The sequence below is a fragment of the Gavialis gangeticus genome, unplaced genomic scaffold (assembly GCF_001723915.1).
Source record: "Gavialis gangeticus isolate Ggan-Ray unplaced genomic scaffold, GavGan_comp1, whole genome shotgun sequence".
Taxonomy (NCBI): domain Eukaryota; kingdom Metazoa; phylum Chordata; order Crocodylia; family Gavialidae; genus Gavialis; species Gavialis gangeticus.
Window position 1 is genome coordinate 52,364,720 of NW_017729022.1, and position 17,106 is coordinate 52,381,825.

The 17,106-nt window shown below is 47.3% G+C and overlaps 1 long non-coding RNA gene across 1 annotated transcript; it reads right to left on the bottom strand.

Annotated features, from left to right (window-relative positions):
* Positions 1–7,991: 7,991 nt before the first annotated feature.
* Positions 7,992–16,587, bottom strand: LOC109295831. Its single transcript, XR_002096850.1, has 2 exons — positions 15,915–16,587; positions 7,992–8,896 (listed from the first exon to the last, which is right to left on the bottom strand). It is a non-coding gene; the product is annotated as an uncharacterized LOC109295831 (long non-coding RNA).
* Positions 16,588–17,106: the final 519 nt, after the last annotated feature.

Genomic DNA, 17,106 nt, shown 5'->3' on the forward strand with positions numbered 1-17,106 from the left:
GACAGGACCTGCCACTAATGAACCCATGTTGGTTGCCCCTAAGCATGATCTCCCCTGCTGGTCCCTTGTGGACATGCACCAGAATAATTTTCTCAAAAAGCTTGCCCAGGATTGAGGTAAGACTAACTGGCCTATAGTTTCCTGGGTCCTCCTTCCTCCCTTTTTTGAAGATGGGAGGTTGTATGCTGCTCCTGGAAGATGCCCAGGCTACAGCCCTGGTGGGCCTCAAGAGGAAGGGAATTCCTGAGGGGCAACTAGCAAGAGTGATTTCCCACATTTTCACCAAACAAACTTGGCTTGTTGGTGGTACTTGCTGGTGGCTGCTCTTGGCTGACCTTAGGTGGTTACTTACATACATAGGACCCAGGCCATTTAAAGCCTTATAAGTCAAAACCAGCACCTTGACTTGTACCTGGAAAGCTAATGGGAGCCAGTGTAGGCTCTGGAGCAACTGCATAAAAGGCTGCTGAAGGATCTAACAAAATCAGCAGGGCACAATTTCTCCTGTGGATCTCCAACTGAAAATTTGTTGACCAAGGCCACGAAAGCATTCCCCATGCTATATCCAGGGTAAAAGGCAGACTGACAAGGGACCAGGAATCTGATGGCATCTAGATGTGCTTGGAGCTATCAGGAGACCAAGCACCTGTTCAATGACCTTCCTCATAAAAGGGAGGTCAGAGATGTGGCAATAGACGACTGGGGAATCTGAGTCAAATAATGGCTTCTTGAGCAGGGACTGGACAGTTTCAGACTTAAAAATATCCAGCATCCTGCCCGCCCGAAAGGAGACACTGACAACTCCTATCAGCAGTAGTCTCAGTCTCCTTTGACTGACTTCTATAAGTCTGGATGGGCACGGGTCTAGTCCACAACTAGTCACCCAAAGCATGTCCTTTGGGTCTGCAGGTGACTGTAATTTGACAAATCCATGTAAACCAGACAAGACACAGCCTCTCCAACTCCAGACTCTGACTGTGGCAAAAATGATGGTTCCCAAGGCGGCAAAAGTGAGGGTCCCCATACCAAATACAGGGCATCTTGTCTGCAAAGTTAATGGCAAACCTATCATAGCAGATTGTACAAGACTTGATTTCTGGGCCTATTTTCTGTATAAGGTATCTGTTTATTACAGGGAAGTTACAGAATCATAGAAAATGAGGGTTGGAAGAGACCTCAGGAAGTCATCTAGTTGATCCCCTACTCAAAGCAGGACCCACCCCCAACTAGATCATCCCAGCCAAAAGCTAAGTTAATTAACCATGGGAGCAACTGAGAGAGGTTGTGGGTTCTGCAACATTTGCAGTGTTTTGAATCAAGACTGGCTATTTATCTAAATATTTGTTCTAGCTCTAACAGAATTGATGTGCTTGATGCAAGCATTACTGAAAGAGGTGCTAAGGCCTATATTACCCAGGTGATAAAACTAGATGATCAAAATGCTCCTTGAAAGCCTATGAAAGCTCTTACAGAACAGCACATTTGACTACATTACAAAGGGAGGAGTCTTTTCTGGGACAACCTCTTTAAGAAATCTCTTAGGACTAGAAGCAGAATTATGATTTCCCAAGGTAATTACAGAAGCAAGCGCTCTGTGACACGCTTCTGATGCATCAGCTCCAGGGTGGAAGGCTGAAACCATGCTTGTCTGCTGCCTGTCCTCTGGAAGGTGTTACAGCCAATCTAATTTAAGAGCAAAGAGAAGCCATGGGACCTTATATAAAGGGAAGCAACACTTGCTTGGAGTAGATCTGGACATTCAAAGCAATTATTTTCTAAGAAATGACTTCATAGATGGCTAGGAGCCTGAGGAAGTGAAATAACTTTCCCTGGATGTACATTTAAATTGAAGGCCAGAAGCAAAGTAGCTGAGCCTTTGAGGTTGGGCTGGGAGGGGAATGCTGCTGTGATTCTCCCTGTGCCCCACCAGTGTGGAACACAGTGAATGAAGTCAAAGTTCAAGTAAGGACCATGGTTTTATTTAGGACCCTCCCCTCTACCCATCAAAGTGAGAACCACGTCTGCCAACAAACTGGCTTTACCACCTTGACTGAAACAGCTCGTTGTCCCCTGCCAGCTTCAGTGTGTTATCCTCAGGGAAACAGCCTTTCTATTAATAACACACACAGAGCACTGTAGCTTCTTCTATGAGCTTTCAGAAGAACATCCTCCCATGCTCTTGACCTGAGGTAAAGCTGGCTGGGAAAGTCACTCCAAGGAATTTAGGGGAATCTCAATCCCCCTAGATTTTCATTTTGATTTAAATCATTAAATAGAGGATTTTTACCTCTTGGTGGAAACTAGATACTGGGATGCAGGAAGAGAGGCAGCTCTGATCAAGATGATGCACCTGGGGAGCAAAGCCTTTAAGTGTGTGCTTCAGAGCTTTAATGGATTGGGGATAGAAAGAAAACCAGTAAATCTGGTTACAGTTTTGTTGTGACTCTTGTGCCATACTATGCTATAACAATGGCTCAAATCGTGAGTAGTAGGGCTATTGTAAGTGTGAGAGAGAAACCATTATTCTGCATCAGGGCTGTCCAACTAGCAGCCTATAGGCTGCATGCTATCCGCTTGGGGATAAACTGTGACCCCCCAGGGTCCTGGTTCAGATGCTGTTACCCCCACCACTCTCCTGTTAGTGCTGTCACCACCAAAATCTCTTGGTTCTCTCTCCCTCCTCCAGCTTCCACTGTCTACCCCTGCCTTTGATATGGTGGGGAGGGGTGCATGGAGCTAAGCACCCGTGGCCACTCAGGAGTTAGATAGTCCTGTTCTAGGTTACTGTATCAGATCAAAAGAGGTGGGGGTTAGATTTGCTGGGCTGAAATCAGACGTTTGCTACAAAAAACAGTGGGCTCCATGATTTTGCTAGGCCTGCTGGAAAAATAAAACTACCAGCAAGCAGAGAAAAGGGCAGGAAGCCCTGCAGCCTTGATGCATGGGGATGGGGGTGCTGCTTGCAGTAGGCAGCAGGGAGACTGCAAGCAGCTGCATCTGGGTCCCTGGAGTCCCAGCCCCACTCAGGGCACCTGTGCCTCAGGGCAGTTGGTACAGAAGAGGCTGGGGCTACCCTGGCCCTGGCCCCTTTGCTGCCATCTGCCCTGAGGCACACATACAGAGTTTAATTGAATGCTTAGATGGGGGATGGCCTGAAACCGCAGCTTAATTACTTTGATTAAACCCAGGGAAGCCATTAATCCCCATTTAATAACCCAAGGGGCTGTTGGGGCCTCTCAGATAATCAGAAGCATGGAGGGGACCTGCCATGATCAGCCTGTGAAAATGCTGGCCAGCCTTGCAATCTCCCCATGAAATTGGCTGCCTGCCTCCTTGAGTTGGGTAGATCCCTAGAAGTGAGAGAGGATGCTGTGTGTTAGGGCTCAGGTGTTTTGAGGTTCTAAGAGGGGGCATGCATGCTACAACTCCGATTTAAGATGCACATTTGCAAAAACTTTGAAGTAGGGTTACCATATTTCCAGTATCAAAAAAGAGGACACTGGAGGGGGGGGATAGGGGGCAAGGGTGGGGAGGAGAGAGGAGAGGGGCATATGACTGTGTGGGGAGGCAGTGATATGCCTGTGTCCTGCCTCTGCCCCTCACTCCTAAGCCCCTGCCCCCCTATCCCTGCCAGTGTCCCTCACTCCTGACCTGTAGTGCCCTGTCCCCCAGTCCTGCTGGTGCCCCACACTCTGGACCCGCAGCACCCTGCCCCCCCAGCCCAGCTGCCCATGCAGCTCCCATGTGCATGCTTGTGTGTGTGCGCGCACGCACACACGCACACACATACACACACACACACACACACACACACACACACACACACACACACACACAGAGTGTCTCTTTACCTAGGAGTGGCTTGCCAGGGCCCACGTGCCCCCCAACAGCCAATCACCTTGCCCGCTGCTCCCAGCCCCTAGCACGCAAGCTGCTCACGCTCGGGAAAGCGGAGGCAGAGCAAAAAAACCCGGGACATTTCCTCCCATTTCAAAAACCCTTCCGGACATGAGGACAGGGACCAAAAAAGCAGACACGTTAGGGAAAACCTGGACGTACGGTAACCCTCCTTTGAAGGTCAAGACTGAAGTGCATGGGCAGAGGTGTGTGTAAGGTGTCAGGGAACTGGGTGCGCTGGCAAAGCTGTCTGATGTGTCTGGGACTGGATTAAAACAGAAGGAAGGGATCAAATTCTGCAGCGTAGATTTTAATTTAGCCTTTAAAAACTGATTTTAAACTCTTTTTACTTTGAGCAAAGAGAAAAATATATTGTGCAGTTAACTAAAAATTCTTTTTTTGAGAGGATGGACTGCGCTGGAACTGTATCCACCTTCCTTTTTTTTTTTTACATCTCTCCTTAGAACACACTTTGAATGACCTCACCAGGCCTAGCAATGGCCAAGGTCACAGCACCTAATTATAGGTTTCTTCCTCGTGGTGATACTGGTAACATCATGGTAATTCAAAGGCTCCCTTGTATCACTCACCTTCCCATGTATCATCGAATCAGGAGCAGCTCCTCAGAGGGCAGTCACACAGCCCTGCTGCTCCCTCACTCCACCCTTGGGACTTGTTCTCTGCAACCAGGGTTTCTCATTCCACAGCAATTACAGGACCGCCTGCTTTTTCTTTTTTTCTATGTGTAAAGGACCACACCCACCTGTGTCTCCTCTCTGTCTGTTACTATTCTCTCTTCCTCTTCTGGTTGGACACTGTAGTGTGTGCAACAAAATCTCAAACCATGCCAACAGCACTAAATGAAAAAAATTCATACCACAGCAATTAAAGACGGAAAAGTCCTGTCAGGTTATCTAGCCCATCATTCTTTGCCCAGCCCAGGCGCTGCAGACTTGTTCCCTACGGTACATTTTCCAGTGCTGTGTCCAGTCTGTTTTTAAGTAGCCTAACCAATACGGCATCTATCACTTGTCTTGGGGATTGTTCCACAGTCTAATAGAATTCACCATTTGGAAAGATTTCCTGATTATTTCCTTCCATTTGGTATTACCTATTCATTTCTAACTTACGCTTTTTGTAGAATACTAACCAGCCTCTCTCCTTCCTTGATAGTTACAGCTTTCAGATGGCTATAAATGTGTTTCATATTTTCTACATGGCCCTTTTTTAGCCAGAGTATTTAGTGCTCAACTTTCAAGCCTGCTAATTATAATTGTTGTCTACTTCACAGGGGTGATTCTTGTGATTAATTAGCTAATAGTTGTGCAGAGGTGGGGCTTGTAGTATCACCCATTATTAAGTTTACCTCACATTTCCCATTATAAGACTCAGTTTTTAGTTCTTATTGAGCTGACAGTTTTTATGCCAAGTATCTGCCACAGCCCCTTTTATTAGCCAAAGTTTTCTTTGCTGTTTCAGAGGAAGCGGCTCCAGAAAAACTACAATTTTATCTATGTTAAAAAGTTCTTGCAATCTGTTCTTTGAATAGTTGTCCCTTTTCTTTAAAGTTGAGTCTCAGATTTGAGCTTGGGGCAGCCCTTGGGCATCTTTACATGTGTTTCAGGGCTGGGAGGCGGGAGCGGTGCTTCAATTAGAGAAGCTCTCTGGAGCTGCTCTAATTAAAATGCCCGCGGCGTCACATGTATTCAGTGTCCCATGCTTCAAAATGGTGGCAGGAGCACTTTAACTAAGCTCATTGAACAAGCATTATTTAAAGCACCCTGGTGCGATTTTGAACAACAGAGACGTTGAATATACAAGACCTGGAAGCTGCTGGAGCCTACTAATTAGCAGACTTGATTAATCGAGTCTGCTAGAATATACACAGTAATTACAGTGCGTTGGAGCAGACATCCCACATGTCTACAGGTACATATAATCTCTGAGAAAATCCATGCCCATTTCACAAATTATAAGCCTTTGAAAAATTTCAGCGTGCACAAGCATTGTAGAAAAGATTATCTTTTTTTTAACAGGTAGTCGCCAAAAATTCCCTCTTCACTGACCATGCTTCCTATCCACACAGCTCCTACTTCTAGATTACATGTGTACCTTTCCCACAGAGAGACTAAGCATTTTCTGTCACTGGGCTACAGGAGCTCAGAAAATCTTTCTCTGCAATGGCTGCTCTGGGCTGTGGTTGAATTAGGAAGTGGAACTGACCAGGAAAACTTATCAGCAAACTTATCACCTGTCTTTTCTGTGCTATAAATGATATTCTCCCTTCTGGCACTGAGGCAGCACAGAAAAAAATGTCTGATTTGTGTGCAGAGGGGATAAACCCAAACCAAAGGGAAAGAAAGGAGTAGATTGGGACATAGGCAGATAAGGTTGTTTGGGTAACTTTGATATATTTTATTAGACCAATTAAATAGTTTGAAAAATTGTTCTTTGCAAGCTTTCAGGCACAAACACCCCTCTTCAGGCATAGGGAGAGTCTGATGATGTTTTGTGTTCTCCATGGTGGAATAGAAGCCAATATGCAAAATGCAGGCCTGTGAAAATACAAATGTGTGGAAGTGAGGATCGGAGGCAGTGGGAAGCAATGGGTGGGAGACAGGTAGGTGGGGAGGGAAAAAGTGGGAACTGTTGACCTGGTGATAGCTGGTAAAATGTAGAGAGATTACCTGGGATTATTGCATGACAGACAATTTATAAGGATGGTATGTCATAACGAATGGTGTGCAATTTGAGAGGACTTTCTTTTTGTACTGCAGCCGTTCTTCACGTGGTATCTGGCTGATTCTTTCAAAAGTATGATCTATCTCTCTGGAGGTGTGTCCTTGTTGAGTGAAATCCCTCTTGAGATTTGCAAGGTGACAATTGTGAATGTTCTCAGTGCAAATTCAGTGGTTTTGGAGGGCTTGGCTGTATATTACAGTTTTCTTGGTGTGTTCAGGGTGATTGCTGGTTCTGTGTAGATATGCATGTTGGTTGGTCTGTGGATTTCTTGTATAACGTGGTCTGTATTTTACCATTCTGGATGTTGATCATAGTGTCTAACAAGGAAATGTTGGTGCTGGAGTATTCTAGAAATAATCTGATGGAGGGGTGATGATTATTGAATTTGTGATGGAAATCAATCATGCAGATTTTTGGTCCAAATGATGAAGATCTCATCCATATATCTTCAGTACATCATGGATTTGATGATGCAGTTCTTGAGGAATTCTTTTTCCATGTGTCCTATAAAAAGGTTGGCATACTGTGGGGCCATTTTGGTGCCCATAGCTGCACCCATGGTCTGGAGGAAGTGTTGGTTATTGTAAGAGAAGTTGTGTGTGAGGATGAAGTGTATAAGTTCAGTAATATCTTTAGGTCTGTACTCTGAATTGTAATCTTACTCTTGTAGATATGTAAGTCGGCTTAGATGCCATCCTGGTGTAGGGATGCTTGTATATAAACTGGTAGCATCCATGGTGGCTAGGAGGGTATTGCTGGGAAGGTGGTCTGTGTTTTTAAGTTTTTGTAGAAAGCCTGTTATGTCTTGGATAAAACTCACTATTTCGGTGACAAGAGGTTTTAAGATGGATTTGATTAAATCTGGTATTTCCTCAGTTAGAGTTCCATCATTGGATATTATAGGTCTGCCTGGGTTTCCTTGTTTGTGGATTTTAGGGAGCATGTAAAAAGTCCCCAGGTTGGGTAGTGGGGGGAGGTGGGATCAAGTTCTGTAGTTTTTCTTGTAGTTCAGATGGAAATTATTTGATGGTTTTAAAGTGAAAAAGGGAGTTGGATCTTCCTCTAGTTTTTTGTAGTCAGTGATCAGAAAGTTGTCTGTTGGTTTCTTTTATGTAGTCTTCACAGTTAAGGATAATTATAGCTCCTCCTTTATCTGCTGGTTTTATTAGCATTTGGTGGTTGGATCGTAGAGAGTCTATGGCCCTTCTTTCTGAGAAGGAGAGGTTGTTCTGGTAGTGTTTGTGGTTGATTATTTCATTGTTCATTCTTTCCCAGAAGCAGTCAATATAGCGGTCAAAGTTTGAATTTCGTTCACTGTGAGGTGTCCAATCTGATGGGTTTTTGGTTTTTAAGGGTTCGTCTTTTCCTTGATGTTGTCAAAAGATTAAGTGTTGTTGAAAGTGGATTTGTTTTGGTTGTGGAAATATTCCTTGAGATGGAGGCATCAGAAAAATTCTTCTAGTTCTTCACATTGTAGTATATTATTAGGGTATTTTGCTGGAAAGAAATTAAGGCCTTTAGAGAGGACAGATTGTTCAGCTTTGGTATGTGTGTGCGTGGAGAGATTTGAGGGTTGACTGGTTCTTTCAGTGTCATTGCGTATGTTATTGGAATGCTGTAAGGTGTTGGTGTTGTGAAGAAATGGATTGGACAAGGCGGAGTATGGAAAGAACAAAAGCTGTCTTGGTAAAGAGCCAGGGAGATGGTGGTGGAGGACGAAGAGGTTGGAGTTGGCTGGCAATGAGTTCAAGAGGAGGAGTGGGAAGTAGGAGAGTCTTGAGCAGTCAGCTTGGAGGTGTTGACTTAGAAGTATATGGCCAAGAAGACTGAGACTGAAATGAGACACCTGATGAGTGGAGTTTGGGACTATGCTGGAACTGAGACAAGCTGGGGCAGGGAAGAGGCAGGACTGAATCAGACAAGCTGAAGAGGTCAAGACTGGGGAAAGAATGGGCAGAAGATTCTGAGCACATTGGAACCCGCTCTCCTCCAAAGCCTGGAATAGCAACCTCAGTTTCTGAGTTTCACCAAACTTCTGCTATAAGCAAATATAAATGAAAGTATTTTTCCTACTGGCAAAGTATTTGTCCCATCCCTCTTTAGTTCTGGCCCTTAGAGAGAATGGCAACTGGCATCAGTATTTGTTCCAGTTGTGAAAAGTCTCTATCGGGGGTCTAGAGGTTCCAAGCCTGTTGTGGATGTCTCTGTGATGCTGCACGATAGAGTTCTGTTTTTTCTCTTGCAACAAACCTATGATCTTCCACACAAAACAGCTGGTATTATTAAGGTTGCAGAATCAAACACTCAAGTTAGAAAATGCCAGAATTATGTTTGCCTGTGTAGCCTTAGTTTGCCTTCCTTCTGCACATGCTTTATGAGGCAGATTTTAATTAAATGATGAGATACTATTTCCCCCCCACAGGATTCTTGCCTTGTTTAGTGTGCAGGATGGACCTATTCTAGGAGTAAATCAGCTGTCATGTGCAAAGAAAACCAAAAGCACATAGCAACACATATAGGTATTTAGAATTTATTTTATCATGATGATAGAGACACTGGTAGGCTTCCACATTGCTTTAACATTGTAAATATACCAATAGAGCATTACCCAACTGATTGTGTTCTCTCTCTCTAGATATATATGTATGTGTGCGTGCGCGCACATGTGTGTGTGTGTAGAGTGGTCTTTTGTTTTAATTGGAAAAAAACATGGATTTTGTGGTATGTTTAAAAATGGATTTGGGATGCTGCTGCAGCAGGCAAGCTGGTACAAGGGGTAGCATCCCCAGGTACCAAGTGGCCGGGCCCCAGAAGCTCTTGAGAGTGAGTAGCCCTGAATTGCTTGCCAGGGAAGCTTTTTGTACGGATGGGGCCAGGATAGGGTCACATAGGTATCTAGAGAGAGAGGGAGAGTGCAGTCAGTTGGGCAGTGCTTTATTGGTATATTTATAATGTTAAAGCAATGTGGAAGCTTACCAGTGTCTCTATCATCATGATTAAATAAATTCTAAATACCTATATGTGTTGCTGTGTGCTTTTGGTTTTCTTTGCACACGACGGGTGTGTGATGGGGGATGTCGTGTTTGTAGGAAGGGGGTGGGAAGGGTGTGGGGGAAGGTGGGTGTGTGTGTGTGGAAGTTTGTGGGTTGGTGTGTGGGTAGTGTGGGGCGACTGCTGGGGGGACTGTGGGTGTGGGGGACCTTGTGGGGGGATGCTCAGGAGGGGTGGGTCCCCTGGCCCCCACAGGGTGCAGCCCCCCCACACAGCACATGGAATGTCCACCCCCCAACAGGGCCCTAGCTCCCACATGGAGGGTCACAGCCCCTATCCCCCACAGGGCCCCAGCCCACCTGCCCAGGGTCCCAGCTTTCCCTGGAGGGCCACAGGCCCCCCGCCCAGGGTTCCAGGCACCCTGGAGGGCCCCAGCCCCACCACCCAGGGCCCATAACTTACCTTTTAGCAGCAGCAGGGAGAGTGGAGTGCTCTGAGCCATGGAGGCAGGACCCGGCATGGCACATGGGGACCACGCGCTGGGTCAGCCAGGTTCTGCTGGCCCTGGGGACTGTCTGCCGCCTGGCTGGGCAGGGCCCTTGGTGGCAGGACCTGGTGCAGCACATGGGGACTGTGTGCTGGGCCCAGCCAGGTCCTGGGGCCTCTCTGCCACCTGGCCCGGCCCATGGCAGCAGGGTCCAGTGTGGCACACGGAGACTGCCCTCGGGCCCTTCTGCCGCCCATCCCAGCACCCCCAACCCAGGGTCCCAGGCACCCTGGAGGGCCCCAGCTGCCCCGCCAAGGGTCTCAGGCATGAGCACTGGAGCCCTGGTGCTGAACACACAGCCTGGCCAGGCGCACATTTCAGCACCAGGGCGAGGAGCCAACCACGGAAATGCTCTGGCAGCCAGAGCATCTCCCTGGAGGACCCAGCCCCTGCTTTTTTTTTGCTTTGTTTTTTTTAGACCCCTGGGGTCTAATTTTCCCCCCGTGCTGCAAACTTGCAGCATGGGGAACATTTTTTTGGTCCCGCACATGCCTCTTGCCCTGCTTCAAAGGGGTTTGAGGCAGGGCAAGAGGCACGTGCGCACTCATCTGGACGCACCCATACAGTACTAAATATATAGAAATACTAGGTCCTAAAGGGGTTTAAATTAGGATCTCAAAATCAGTAGATACTTTTGACTTTAATCATCTGTGTAACTGGTTACTCATTTATAAAATGGGATCAGTATCATTCTCTCATGTCATGGGCATGCCATGATGGTAAAATTAATGTTTGTGAATTATCCGGGTACTAGAAGTGACACACCCCATAGCATAGCCTCTGAATAAATGTATCATTTATTAGTGATTTGCGAAAGGTGCCCCATGAAAGTAGTAGTAGAATAAGGAGTAGAGTTCAGATCTTCTGAATTCTAGTTCAGGATGCCATCCAGTAAGCATGACTGCCTGGAGCTTCACTTTGAACAATGAGGTGGAAACAGATATTGAACAGCTGTTCCATAATTAATACCCTCCATCCTATACAGTGAATGAGGCAAGGTTCTTCTGGGGAAAAAAAAGTAACTCTTAATCTTTTTAGATTCAAGGTACCCCTCAGAAAATATCAGCTCTTAGCTTTCTTAACTACAGAAAAATAATAGAGCAATTCTGTTGCAAGAACTTAAAGACTACAACAGGTCAAAATGTTTTTGATGCTATAGATTCCTATTTGAAATCTCTGGGTTCATCTTGCAAATCATGTGTAGGTGTTTGCATACATATAGCGTGTCCATTCAAGCATGGATGTGCGATATGTGGTGCAGGTCTGTGGCACCACACACCACACATGCAGGTATTTCCCACGCTGCTACTTCACAATGCACAGGGTTTTTTTGACTCCAGGAAATCCTGGGGTCAAAAATACCCACACCAAAAACACAGTTGCTGGCCCCAGCCTCTCCTACCCCACCTGGGGTAACCTGCCGTGTGCCCGAGTGTGCATGGCAGGAGTGTTCTCCAGGGACAAGTAGCAGTGACACAAGGTGTGGGGACATGGGGATTCACCCATAAAGTGCTTGTATTCTGTGTCACCCTTAAAAGGATGTCGTGGCACCCTGGTTGAGAATCATTGATGTTGTAGGGTTGCCAACACTCCTGGATTGGCCAGGAGTCTGCTGGAATCAGCACTGAAATCAGTAACTATTGAAAGTAATCTGGGAGATTAATATTGTGAATGGGTTGAACAGTAGAATTAATCACTAGAGGTGCACCAGTACATCAGTCCCATATTGGATTGGCACCGATATAAGGAAAATTGACAGTATTAGCAATCAGCCTTTTTTGGCTGATGTGGCTGATAATGTTGCCAATAAATGTCCCATGCATGTGTGCAGCCACAGCGCAGCGTGCAGGAGGCCAGGAAGGAAACCCATCAGCGTGGAAGCAGCCAGGTCTGGCTGGTAAGTCTGTTGTGAGAGAAGGGGTGTGGGGGGAGCAGTTCAAGGCCCCAGCAGTAAGGAAGGGAGTGGAGTTTGGAGTGGGGCAGGGGCAGGTGCTGCACAGCCAGGGCAGGGCATAGGACAGAGCCACAAGTGGGGTGTTTGGGGGGCGTGGGGAGGGGGTGGCAGCTCCTGCTTCTGCATGCACCCAGGAGGACACAGTGGGCATATGTCCCCAGATCTGTGCACAGGGCAAGAGCGGGCTGTCACTGTGGGCTGGGTTGGGATCTTCCCAGCGGGGGGAAGGGGATTGGGCTGGGGCTGCACTCAGGGTGGCAGCAGCAGCAGTGCTGGGAGGGGAGCTACAGTGAATTTTGCAGTGGCTGCAGGCCCCCCTATAGCTCCCTTCCCAGCACCACCACTGCCCACCCCAAGCACAGTCCAGCCCAGCCCAGCCACCTGTTGGGAAGAGCTTGACACCACCCTGGTCCCAGCCTGCAGCAGCAGCCCACCCTCACACCACACACATATCTGGGGCACATGCCCCTGTGGTTCCATCCTGTGCCCTACCCCTGCTGTGCAGTGCCTGCCCCTGCCCCAGTCCCACCCTCTCCCTTGCTGTGGGGGCCTCGATCTGCTTCCCCCCATGCCCCTTACCTTCCCCCACAACAGACTTACCAGGTGGATGCTGCTCGCCAAGCTGCCTGGCTGCATATCTGCAATCAGATCCATATCGACTGATATGGCTTGTTAAAAATCAGCCATCAGTATCAGTCCAAAAAAATCTCTATCAGTGCACCCGTATTAATGCCATTATGTCGAGTTAGGAAAAAAAAATCTCCTGAAATAGCTTCAGTCAGAGTTGACAACACTATGATGTTGTGGCACGGCACCTTTGGTACCTGCCACTGTAAGGGCTTGAGCAGGCAGCAGGGTAGCCTGCAGGTGACTGCATTGCCAATCGGGAGGCTCACATAGGCTATGCAATTGCAGGATAAGAGCAGGTCCTGAGCAGTAGAGCTGGAAGTTGCTGCAGGGATGCTGCCACATTAACATCACCCAGCCAGAGCTCCTCTGCTCCTGGGAATATCTGGAGGTTCAGGGTAGGAGCTATGGGATGGAGGAGGTTCCTAGGGACCCAGTGGGGTTCCAAGACCCGAGGAAAAGGCGAAGAGCTAGGCCAGCCTAGCTCTTCGGCCTAGGAAGGAGAATATAGGTTGTGGGCCAGAGAGGGGCTAGGTTAGCCCCTGATTATATCTGGTGGTGAGGCCAGAGGCTCAGGTGAGCCCCGTGGAGTAAAGGGCTGCCGGATAAGATCTCTGGGGCTCTAGGCAAACCCAGGGAAGTTTATGACTTTCTGGCAGTGTCAAGGGGGACCCTGTGGAGTAGAAAGGGTCAGCTGCTGGTGATGGTAGGTATGGTGCTGGTTGTTTTTAATGAGCAGCCCAGGGCTCTTGACTGGCCCAAGCTGGGGCCAGGGCCCAGAGTGGCAGAAAGGCAAGTAGGCCCATGGTGAGGGGCAGGCCAGGGCAGCAGAGAGCCCTCGCACCCCGATTGGGCAGAGTGTGGGCCCAGGCTGAAGTTGAGCAAAAGTCTCTCGAGGGAGAGACCAAGCGAGAGAGCAAGGGGGTCAATCACCTGGCAGACTGGTATGATAGAGGCTGAACCCTCCCCCTCCCCTGGATGAGCCACCCACGGCCCTGTCCTGCTCCCCACTGGGGCCCTGCAGCCCCCAGTCCTGCAGCCCCGCCTGGCTGGGTAGGGTTGTGCGAAGCTTCCCTTGCAGCCTGTTTGAAACAGATTCAGAGGAGATTCGGCCAAAATGAAACAGGACAGTGATCTGAAACACCAACATTTATCACTGTCCTCCAAAACGGCCAAATCCGAATCGAAACACAGATGTTTCGCACAGCCCTATTGCAGATGTGACCCTACATCTCCTAGCTTCTATGTGCTTTATTTTGCAACCTTGATAATGTCTTTAATACATAGCTTTTTCTCTCCCGTTTAAGAAACCAGCCCAGATCCTGGGTATAGATGATGTCAATGGAGTGTTTCATAGCCTGCTGCAGTTTTTTCCCCAGTGAATTAGGTACTTCAGCTAGTTAATTCCAAATAAGTCTCTTAAAAAAAAAGAACGGTTTTTGGTGGGAAGAAGGACTTCTGTTGCTAAGCAGTGTGAATCCTAGACCAACAATAGCCACACAAAGACACATCACATGTGCCTCTGGTGCTACGTAAAGAAATAAATCTATCCATGACTCGTTTTTACACACACCCACCCACAGGCAGACTGCAGCTGGGAGAAATGGTGTTGAATGAGAGGAAGGAGGGGTTATGCAACACAGGCTACTGCTATGGCAACCCTTGCCTGGCCTGCTGGCACAGTCTGAAGAGTTGTGGTCTGGATGTTCCTGGCCAGCTCAGCAATACAGGCAGGCTCCAGGAAAGCCCCCACCTTCACATCTCCATTTCCCACTCTCTGAGGTAGCACCGCTGGGACTTCCTGTTATACATCAGCCCACATTATCTGATTTTAATGTTCTGCCCTTTGCTTTTGTCCCTCTACAATGACATTCTACTGCTTTGGGGTATTTCTGCACTGCCCCTTTTCCTTACCCCCTCCGCACTCTGCCTACATCATGAATGCTCTGTAAGAAGCCTTTTTCAGTGAATGTGGAAAATGGCAAGGAGGAAACACCCCTATTTCAGCCTCTTCTGGCTGCCTGACTGATTGGAAAATCTAAAGCAAATTCCTTGCCTTGTAAATGTTGACCATGCCAGAGAACCTGCAGTGTGTTCTGCATGATATAGGACTTCCCAGGTAACAGAAAGTCTGACTGTTAGGAAACTTGGGAGGGGATAAACAATGAGAAAGACACAGGATGGAGAGGGGGAGGAAGTGGGGGGGGACAGACACTCAGCTTCATCAGTGGCCACATCCTAAACATTATTCATATTCATTTCTACTGACCAGCACCACTCCCTTCTCATGGGACCTCTAGAACGCCCCCAGCTTGTCTTCACGTGTACACACGTGCTGCCTTTATAGTTCAGTCCTTGGCATGTGAGGCAGCTTCTTTACAGGATGTGCAGATGCAGGCTCACTGATTCACTCCAGCTGCTTGGGAAGCTGACAAAAAGCCAGTCCAGCTAGGGATGCAGCAAACCACCTCTGCTGGTATGGGGAGGCTCCAAAGTAACAGTGTGGGGATTCCTCTAAACCTCTGTTAGTTTGCTGAGTTGCTTCTGTCTCCAAGAGAAGGGGTGAGGGATACTACGGCACTCTGAGAGACTGTTCCTGACATGCCCAAACCACAAAATTAAGAAACAGTGGTTCCTCCCTCCTTGTCATACGAATGCTAGTGTTTGAGGTTTCTCTCAGTGTTGTTAATGGGGCAGTTTTGATGCAGTGGTGCAATATAAGGCATTAACTAGCCCAAGAGTCAACTGGCCAATGAACCAACACACTTGGAGAGCCATGTATGAATTAAAGGGGATTGAAATCCTTGTTAAAAAGGCCAAAAAAGATATACTCTCAGATAATAAACCTTACATACTGTAATTACATATGTAATTATAAGAATGCAAGAACTGTCCATATACTGGGTCAAAAACATAGGTCCACCTAGCCCAATTTCTTGTCTCACACAATGACAGAGACTAGTTACTGAGGGGGAAGGTAAACAGGATATAACCAGCACTTTCCACCCCCTGCTTCTCTCTCATTGAAGGATTCCAGTATTTGGGGGCTGTATCTGTCCCCAAAATCCACTCATCTTTCCCCTTTCCCCTAGGAACATAACAAGATGTCATACCTTTTGTTTGAAAAGAACTTTGCAAGCATCAGTAGTAACTTACTCTCCCCCTGTACTTGGTGAGGAAATCTTGCATTAATTGTCCTAACATCATTGTCCATGTCCCTGTTCTGCACCCTCCATTTCTCTGTCTGTTCTAGCAGTGATGCCTTAGTGCCCCCTTTGTCACCTCTTGCTATTGCTGTTTCTGTACCTCTTTTCAGACTGCCTCTTATGCAGGAAACTCCTTTTTCATTTCAGTTCTTCTAATTTTAGATTGCCCACAAGTAGGGAGGTTTCAATAACAAATGAACAATACCACCTCCCACATCCCGTCCTTTAAAAAAAAAATTAAGTTTCTGCCTTACACTCTCCTCTGACTCTCAGCATCTTTTGCCAATTCAAATTCTTTATCATTTAGATATACTCATGTGGGAATCTAATAAAATGGGTAGATTTTACAGACATCAGTATAGCGTTACTTACAAGTAGACTGAGGTCTTACATTTTTAGTGGATCGGGTCAATTTTTGTTGGAGAATTTGGTTTTGCTGACATCAAAACTGTGTGTGAGGCCACATTGATTTGAATGAAAATTGATGGGGGAAAGACAAAATAGTTTGTTTTGACTTGTACATGGAGCAAGGGTGTTATTTGTGATATCTTTTATTGGACCAATTCCAATAAAAGCTATCACAAAAAAGCCCTTGCCTCTTGTGGATTTCCTGGACCATCATGGCTACAGCTATGCATGACTGGGCAGTGAATATCAAGGGCTATAGGCTGTACAGGAGGGACAGGACAGGGAGGAAAGGCGGGGGTGTGGCGCTCTACATTAAGGAGGAATACACATCCTCATCAAGTAGCACAGAGTCAGAGGAGGGGCACACTGAAGTGCTCTGGGCTAGAATACAAGGCAGTCAAGGGGAAAGAGATTTAATGGAGGGGGTCTACTACAGATCACCCAACCAAGGGGAGGAGCTAGACCAGGAATTCTTAAGTCAGCTCACGGAGGTAGTTAGGTCAAAGGATGTGGTCATCATGGGTGACCTGAACTTTCCAGACATCTGCTGGGAAGAGCAGTCATCCAGGTCTGACTGCTCACGTAGGTTTCTAGCCAAAATGCAGGACCTCCATCTAACCCAGGAAGTGCACAGCCCCACCAGGGGAGACGCCTTGTTGGACCTGGTGCTGGCCACGGGTGATGACCTGGTGAGGGGGCTGCGGGTGCTCGACCACCTGGGCGACAGCGATCAT